Source organism: Mustelus asterias, chromosome X, assembly GCF_964213995.1.
Source record: "Mustelus asterias chromosome X, sMusAst1.hap1.1, whole genome shotgun sequence".
NCBI lineage: Eukaryota > Metazoa > Chordata > Chondrichthyes > Carcharhiniformes > Triakidae > Mustelus > Mustelus asterias.
The window spans coordinates 10,270,361-10,278,355 of NC_135834.1; the positions used below are offsets into that span (position 1 = coordinate 10,270,361).

General features: G+C 48.7%; 1 long non-coding RNA gene across 1 annotated transcript in view; it reads left to right on the top strand.

Annotated features, from left to right (window-relative positions):
* LOC144481915 (uncharacterized) overlaps positions 1-7,680 on the top strand; it is a 50,298-nt gene extending 42,618 nt beyond the window's left edge. The window contains exons 2-3 of the long non-coding RNA XR_013495800.1: positions 4,160-4,291; positions 7,452-7,680. This is a non-coding gene — a long non-coding RNA (uncharacterized LOC144481915). The remainder of the gene's footprint in view (positions 1-4,159; positions 4,292-7,451) is intronic.
* Positions 7,681-7,995: the final 315 nt, after the last annotated feature.

Below are 7,995 nucleotides of genomic sequence, written 5' to 3' on the forward strand. Positions count from 1 at the left end.
TCCCTCACAGCGCCAGGGACCTGGGTTCAATTCAGGCTTAGATCACTGTCTGTGTGGAGTCTGCACGTTCTCTCCATGTCTGCGTGGGTTTCCTCCGGGTGCCACAGTCCACAGTCCTCCCACAGTCCAAAGATGTGCAGGTTAGGTGGATTGGCCATGCTAAATTGTCCATTCGCGTCAGGGGGACCAGCTAGGGTAAAAGTGTGTGGTTATGGGGATAGGGCCTGGGCAGGATTGTGGTCAGTACAGACCCGATGGGCCAAATGGCCTCCTTTTGTACTGTAGGGATTCTATCATTCTATAATCTATGAACATGTCCACCCTTGTGACGTACTGACCTCCCTATGCCAATTGTAAGGCAACTGGATGATGCCTGACTGTCATTTAGATCCCATTTTCAGTGGTTTTATAGCTAGTAAAGAGGTATGTTCAAAATTAATGGCCGGAATTTTACCGGCCCACCTGCCACGGGAATCGGAGGGATGGGGGCGGACAATGGGAAGGTCCGTTGACCTCGGGTGGGATTTTATGGTTTCGGGACGAGCGAGGCCATAAATTCCCGCTCGTCATTAACAAACCCAATCCTTTTTAATGTCCTGATGATTTTTTTCCAGGATTGCGCATAGCAATGTCTTGGAGATTGATTCTCAATCCTTGGAGACAATGGACCAATCCTCTGGGAAACTCTCTCTCTCCTCCAACTCCCATACTCTGAGGTATCTGTGCTCTTTGGCCTCTTGTGATTTTTAGGGGGCACGGCCTCAAAATAAGGGGGAGCAGATTTAGGATTGAGTTGAGGAGGAATTTCTTCACACAAAGGGTTGTGAATCTGTGGAATTCCCTGCCCAGTGAAGCAGTTGAGGCTACCTCATTGAATGTTTTTAAGGCAAGGATAGATAGATTTTTGAACAGTAAAGGAATTAAGGGTTATGGTGAGCGGGCGGGTAAGTGGAGCTGAGTCCACGAAAAGATCAGCCATGATCTTATTGAATGGCGGAGCAGGCTCAAGGGGCCAGATGGCCTACTCCTGCTCCTAGTTCTTATGTTCTTAGTTGCCCCACTTTTGGTCGCTGCACCTTTAGCTGTCTGAACTCTAGGCTCTGAAATTCTCTCCCTAAATCTCTATCACTCTCTACCTGACTTTCCTCCTTTGAGACACTCCTTTAAAAATGACCTCCTTGACCAAGCTTTTGGTCAACAGATCTAACGGGGGCGGTTTTCCTTGCCGTGCCTGCTGCAGACCATGCCGAGGAGGTGGGGCCTGAATGACGGCGGGGGTTCATGGTATGGGGTCTATGCAGGTGGATCGTGCGGGGGGGGGGGGGGGAGCATGAGGGCGGCACGTCGGGGGTCATGAAGAGGTGGAGCATGAGGGGGCACGTCAGAGGTCATCAGTGGGGGCATGTCAGGGGTCATGAGGGGGGCATGTCAGAGGTCATGAAGGGGGCATGCCAGGGGTCATGAGGGGAGCATGTCAGGGGTCATGAGGGGGGCATGCCAGGGGTCATGAGGGGGGCATGTCAGGGGTCATGAATGGAGGGACATGTCGGAGATCATGAAGGAGGAACTATTGGGAGGGCCCCAATGCCCTGATGCGGGCGATTCGTGTCGGGAAGGGGTGGGGAACATTCCACCAATGGTGGGAGTGTGGCCCAAAAGGCCAAAAAATTCCGGCTTTATTTCTTTTGCGGGGGAGTGGGGGAGCAGGGGGGGCGGTTGGAAATCGTGGCCAATATCTCCATTTGTGACATGTTGTTGTACTTTGTTTCAAAGAGCCCCTGTGAAGCACTTTGGGGGTGTTGCATCCCATTAGATAAATGCGAGGTGATGCATTTTGGTAGATTGAACCAGGGCAGGACTTACTCAGTTAATGGTAGGGCATTGGGGAGAGTTACAGAACAAAGAGATCGAGAGGTACATGTTCATAGCTCCTTGAAAGTGGGGTCACAGGTGGACAGAGTGGTGAAGAAGGCATTTGGCATACTTGGTTTCATTGGTCAGAATATTGAATACAGGGGTTGGGACGTCTTGTTGAAGTTGTACAAGACATTGGTAAGGCCACAGTTGGAATACTGTGTACAGTTCTGGTCACCCTATTATAGAAAGGATATTATTAAACTAGAAAGAGTGCAGAAGAGATTTACTAGGATGCTACCGGGACTTGATGGTTTGAGTTATAAGGAGAGGCTGGATAGACTGTGACTTTTTTCTCTGGAGCGTAGGAGGCTGAGGGATGATCTTATAGAGGTCTATAAAATAATGAGGGGCACAGATCAGCTAGATAGTCAATATCTTTTCCCAAAGGTAGGGGAGTCTAAAACTAGAGGGCAAAGGTTTAAGGTGAGAGGGGAGAGATACAAAAGTGTCCAGAGGGGCAACTGTTTCACACTGAGGATGGTGTCTGGAACAAGCTGCCGGAGGTAGTAGTAGAGGCGGGTACAATTTTGTCTTTGAAAAAGCATTTAGACAGTTACATGGGTGCGATGGGTATAGAGGGATATGGGCCAAATGCAGGCAATTGGGACTAGCTTAGGGGTTTAAAAAAGCTTTGTTACTGGGCCACTCTGTAACTGCGCCAGATTCTCTCTCCCCAACACCACCCACCACCCCCCCTCCTCCCCTCCACCCCACCCCCACCCTGCCGACACCTCAGGCCTTCCTCACTGAATCTCGATGGGAGTGAGTGGAGTCTTTTGCTCAGAGACATTGGCTGATTGACATATTATCTTGCATTCCTGTTTGCTCTGTCTATATGCAGCCCTTAATCCCTTCAAAATGAGTGTGTGAACAATGGCATTCAAACCTGTCACACAAACCATTTACCCAGAGCACTGGCGATTTGCTCTCGCTCCCCCCCCCCACTCCACCCAATAAGATCCAGACAGCATATTGTATCTTCGACCATACTGCCCCCCTACCCCCACCCATTATCTCATCACTCTGTACACCAAGAGATGTTCAAACAGTGACCCTTTCCCCAGCCTTCTCATTCTCCCTCCCCTGCACAGAATCAGGTACCTCCATCAGGCAAGCAGCACAGCCAGGAATACAAGCCCAGCACGGAGGGGGCTGCAGGCAGCCTGAGATCTGTCACAACAGAGCAGGACCTTTCCCTGGTGGCAGTGGGGAGGACTCAGCCATTTTACAGAAACATAGAACCCCGACAGTGCAGAAGGAGACCATTCAGCCCATCGAGTCTGCACCGACCACAATCCCACCCAGGTCCTATCCCCATAATCCGATGTATTTACTCTAGCTAGTCCCCCTGACACTAAGGGGCAATTTACCATGGCCAATCTGCCTAACCTACACATCTTTGGACACTAAGGGGCAATTTAGCATGGCCAATCCGCCTAACCTACACATCTTTGGACACTAAGGGGCAATTTAGCATGGCCAATCTGCCTAACCTACACATCTTTGGACACTAAGGGGCAATTTAACATGGCCAATCCCCCTAACCTGCACATCTTTGGACACTAAGGGGCAACTTATCATGGCCAATCCCCCTAACCTGCACATCTTTGGAGTCTAAGGGGCAATTTAGCATGGCTAATCCACCTAACCTGCACATCTTTGGAGAGTAAGGGGCAATTTAGCATGGCCAATCCACCTAACCTACACATCTTTGGACACTAAGGGGCAATTTAGCATGGCCAATCCACCTAGCCCGCACATCTTTGGACACTAAGGGACAATTTAGCATGGCCAATCCACCTAACCTGCACATCTTTGGACACTAAGGGACAATTTAGCATGGCCAATCCACCTCGCCCGCACATCTTTGGACACTAAGGGACAATTTAGCATGGCCAATCCACCTAACCTGCACATCTTTGGACACTAAGGGGCAATTTAGCATGACGTCTTACTGTGCCCACCCCAGTCCAATGCCGGCATCTCCCCCTCAATATTTTGGAACATTTTGAGAGTTGAAAACTGTTGGTGTGAACAATTCTCTTGGGAAAACTTTCTCCTGTCGTCTCAAAGCCTCAGAACAGGAATTCTGATTCATAGGTCAGAAGATCTGTAAATTTGGCCCTCAAATTTAACTCGAGTGAATGGCTTGCGGTGAACAAACTGCCCAGTAGATGACAGTGCTGCCTAAGAAGCCGAGATGATCTGTGGGGACTTGACAATGATCCCTTTGTGTTTACAGATGCAGCCACTCCCTGAACCTGATGATATCCCTGTCAAGCAGAACCGTATCTGTCTGGCACTTTTACAGGTTTTGCTGAAGGGAACCTAACAACGTGTCACGATGTTGCCAATTTTCTAGAAACTGTGCAAGGTCAGTTATTGTAAGGTGCACACTGTGGGGTATAAAGATGCAAGTTTGTGTTGCCGAGAAAGCAATCTATTCTGTACATTTTACATGACTTTAAAAACTGCCTACACCTGCATGCCTTTCAAGCAGGTTGCCACAGGCTAAACCTGGGTGTGGTGGATAATGACCCACCCATAATGAAAAAAGACTTTTAAACAGGTCAGATCACTTTTTTTTTTAAATGGTGTGTCTCTGCAATGTTTGGTTTTGATTGAATTCTCAATGATATAGTTCCCTGTCTTTTAATCCTTGGTTGCCTTAAAGCACCATCTGTATGTATCACCACAATCAAAACCCCTTTTATACCGGGCAACAGCCAAGTGACACATGTAAAACGGGTGGCCTCATTCCTCCAGTCCCACAAAGAAATGATGCCTCACAATACAGACACACCTCGCCTTCACCTGATGGCCTTGTACTGGGATCTAGCTGCTGTCCTTGAGCTGTCTACCCACCATGAGTGTGCAAGTCTGGACTGAGCTTTGGCTAGGCCTCAACTCGGGGTTGGGGAGGCAGTAGGGAGGGGGTGTTTTTGGTAGGAAGGGAGGGGGGAAGGCAGCACGATGACACAGTGGTTAGCACTGCAGCCTCACAGCGCCAGGGACCCGGGTTCAATTCCAACCTCGGGTCACTGTCTGTGTGGAGTTTGCACGTTCTCCCTGTGTCTGCGTGGGTTTCCTCCGGGTGCTCCAGTTTCCTCCCACAGTCCGAAAGACGTGCTGGTTACGTGGATTGGCCATTCTAAATTGTCCCTTAGTGTCCAAAGATGTGCAGGTTAGATGGATTGGCCATGCTAAATTGCCCCTTAGTGTCCAAAGATGTGCAGGTTAGATGGATTGGCCATGCTAAATTGCCCCTTAGTGTCCAAAGATGTGAGGATTAGGTGGATTAGCCATGGTAAATTGCCCCTTAGTGTCCAAAGATGTGTAGGTTAGGTGGATTGGCCATGCTAAATTGCCCATTAGTGTCCAAAGATGTGCAGGTGAGGTGGATTGGCCATGCTAAATTGCCCCTTAGTGTCCAAAGATGTGCAGGTTAGATGGATTGGCCATGCTAAATTGCCCCTTAGTGTCCAAAGATGTGTGGATTAGGTGGATTAGCCATGGTAAATTGCCCCTTAGTGTCCAAAGATGTGTAGGTTAGGTGGATTGGCCATGCTAAATTGCCCCTTAGTGTCCAAAGATGTGTGGATTAGGTGGATTAGCCATGGTAAATTGCCCCTTAGTGTCCAAAGATGTGTAGGTTAGATGGATTGGCCATGCTAAATTGCCCCTTAGTGTCCAAAGATGTGAGGATTAGGTGGATTAGCCATGGTAAATTGCCCCTTAGTGTCCAAAGATGTGTAGGTTAGGTGGATTGGCCATGCTAAATTGCCCATTAGTGTCCAAAGATGTGCAGGTGAGGTGGATTGGCCATGCTAAATTGCCCCTTAGTGTCCAAAGATGTGCAGGTTAGATGGATTGGCCATGCTAAATTGCCCCTTAGTGTCCAAAGATGTGTGGATTAGGTGGATTAGCCATGGTAAATTGCCCCTTAGTGTCCAAAGATGTGTAGGTTAGGTGGATTGGCCATGCTAAATTGCCCATTAGTGTCCAAAGATGTGCAGGTGAGGTGGATTGGCCATGCTAAATTGCCCCTTAGTGTCCAAAGATGTGTAGGTTAGGGGGATTGGCCATGCTAAATTGTCCCTTAATGTCCAAAGATGTGTAGGTTAGGTGGATTGGCCGTGCTAAATTGCCCCTTAGTGTCCAAAGATGTGTAGGTTAGGTGGATTGGCTGTGCGAAATTGCCCCTTAGTGTCCAAAGATGTGAAGGTTAGGTGGATTGGCCATGCTAAATTGCCCCTTAGTGTCAGGGATTAGCAGGATAAATGCATGGGGTTATGGGGATAGGGCCTGGATGGGATTGTGGTCGGTGCAGACTCGATGGACCAAATGGCCTCCCTCTGCACTGTAGGGATTCTATGCCTGTTTGAGCCTGTTCCTGTTCTCACTCGAGGTCTGCACACTTCCTCACAGGGTGGGGAGGAGACCAGATGGGGGTGAGGATTGGGAACCCTGGCTGATTTTGCCCTGTGTCCTGCCATTTGCAATCCAACTCCAGCCCCTGCTGATTAAACACAGCGGCTGGAACTCTACCAGCCCCGCCCACCACGGAATGGGAGCGGGCGGGAGGACGGGCAACCAAACTGGCCGTTGACCTCAGGCAGGAATTTCCGGTCTCGCTCGAGGGAGGCCGCAAAATGTCTGTGAATTAGATCAGATGTTCTGCGTGGTTCTGATAAAAATCAGTGGCTATGAAACAGGTTTTCTTTAGTGTGTGCAGTAATTATCGAGCAAGAGCTTCCGCAGTGACTGAATTTAGCTTTCTGAGGTCTCGGCTGAGTTTTGTCAGGGGGATAATGATGTGAGTCATTGATTGGAGTGTACAATAACTGTGGTTGGGGCTCCCTGCAAGACCCCACTTGTGCCAATTTGCTGCACAAAGCCCTAGGCTTAGGGCCTAGGCAGTTAAGAACATAATTTCATTAGATATAGGAGCAGAATTAGGCCATTTGGTCCATCGAGTCCGCTCCGCCATGGCTGATATGCTCCTCATCCCCATTTTCCTGCCTTCTCCCCATAACCCTTCAACCCATTCCCAATTAAAAACCTGTCTAACTCCTCCTTAAATGTACTCACTGTCCCAGCATCCACTGCACTTTGGGGGAGCGAATTCCACAGATTCACAACCCTTTGGGAGAAGTAGTTTCTCCTCAACTCTGTTTTAAATTTGCTGCCCCTTATCCTCAGACCGCTCGTCCTAGAATGCCCCACAAGAGGAAGCATCCGCTCCGCGTCTACTTTATCCACACCTTTTATCATCTTGTATACCTCAATTTGATCTCCCCTCATTCTTCTAAATTCCAGAGAGTATCGGCCTAAACTGTTCAATCTCTCTTCATACGACAAACCCCTCATCTCTGGAATCAATCTAGTGAACCTCCTCTGAACTGCCTCCAATACCACTACATCCATCCTCAAATAAGGGGACTAAAACTGTGTACATTACTCCAGGTGCGGCCTCACCAATGCCTTGTATCGTTGCAACAATACTTCCTTACCTATATATTCTATTCCTTTAGCTATAAATGCCATCATTCCATTCGTTTTCTTTATTATCTGCTGTACCTGCAAGCTAGTTTTCTGTGACTCATGAACGAGGACATCCAGATGGCCACCAATGATGCAGCAATGAAAATTGGGGAAGTACAAGGGGTTGGAGTTGAAGGAGCTCAGAGACCTTGATCTCTCACTCAATGTCAACAAAACGAAGGAGATTGTCATCGGCTTCAGGAAGCATAAAGGAGAACATACCCCTGTCTACATCAACGGGGATGAAGTAGAAAGGGTCGAGAGCTTCAGGTTTTTAGCTGTCCAGATCACCAACAACCTGTCCTGGTCCCCCCCATGCCGACGCTATCGTTAAGAAAGCCCACCAACACCTCTACTTTCTCAGGAGACTAAGGAAATTCGGCATGTCAACTCCGACTCTCACTAATTTTTACAGATGCACCATAGAAAACATTCTTTCTGGTTGTATCACAGCTTGGTATGGCTCCTGCTCTGCCCAAGACCGCAAGGAACTACAAAATGTTGTGAATGTAGCCCAATCCATCACGCAAACCT